Below are 1,404 nucleotides of genomic sequence, written 5' to 3' on the forward strand. Positions count from 1 at the left end.
ACTCACACACGCATCGTTCCCATAATTCAAATCTGTTGCACGTTTTTTTGCTGAATTGCATCCGTTGTCTATTTGATTCGCTACTAGTATTTTTACATTAAACGTGTTCTATCGCATCTTTTACGAATTAGTCTGTGTCTCTCACCCACCACCCCGACCGCCCGACCGATCGCCCTCCCGCATGCTTACCCCCCATCTTCACCGACCGCCACTACCACCTCCACCCGCCACTGGTTCCTCCTCATCCAAACTCCCACCACCGTTGTATTTAACAACTGAGAACAACCAAACTGGAAACAAATAACATCGGAATATACGTATCTGTATTCATAAATCGGTGTGTGTCAACGTGTGTGTGTGTGTGTAAATGGTTGCATGTATGTATGTATGTATGTATGTATATATGTGTGTGTACGTATATGTGTGTATGTGTCTATATATATATATATATATATTTACGCATGCATATCTATATGTGTATATATGTATGTATTTAAGTATGTAAAGGCAGACGAAATACCGCCAAGCATTTCGCCCGGTGTGCTAACGTTTCTTATTTCTTTATTGCCCACAAGGGGCTAAACATAGAGGGGACAAACAAGGACAGACAAAGGGATTAAGCCGAATACATCGACCCCTGTGAGTAACTGGTACTTAATTTATTGACCCCGAAAAGATGAAGAGCAAATTCGACCTCGGTAGAATTTGAACTTAGAACGTAACGGCAGACGAAATACCGCTAAGTATTTCGTCCGGTGTGCTAACGTTTCTACCAACTCGCTGCCTTAATGATAATAATAATAACAATCCTTTCTACTCTAGGCACAAGGCCTGATATTTGTGGGAAGAGGGCCAGTCGATTAGATCGACTTCAGTACGCAACTGGTACTTAATTTATCGGCAATGGTCCCTCCAAGCGTCAGGACACAGGAACCAGTGAAACTTAATAGTTGTATCCACACGTGCCCTCCACTCAAGCTCTAACCAGAAAGATCTACTACCCTAATATCGTTCCCAGTATTAGGGCTGACAAGGAATAGGATCTCGACTGCAGAACGAAGAGCAGTTGCAACAGCTCAGAGAAGCAACTTCTATGAAACAAGCTTTCAATTATGATCCAGCAGTTCATTATGCAGACGATACTAGAGTTTCCATTGGTGCAATGACAACTGAGTGCATACATTGTAAAGCGAGGAAGTGGCCTGGAGAGACACCTACCTGCACCGTGCTGCAGTGGTGCAAAGGTTAAACTCCCTGCAATCCCCCAACCTCCAGAGCCATTGGAGAAACTGTTGTCATCAACTGACCGAGATTCCAAGCACTTCCAAAACAAAATTAGACAATACAATGCTGCACTACAGATGACATCATTTGGAGCCACAAGAGATTTAACTGAGCCAGGGT

The sequence above is a fragment of the Octopus bimaculoides genome, chromosome 27, assembly GCF_001194135.2.
Source record: "Octopus bimaculoides isolate UCB-OBI-ISO-001 chromosome 27, ASM119413v2, whole genome shotgun sequence".
Lineage (NCBI taxonomy): Eukaryota > Metazoa > Mollusca > Cephalopoda > Octopoda > Octopodidae > Octopus > Octopus bimaculoides.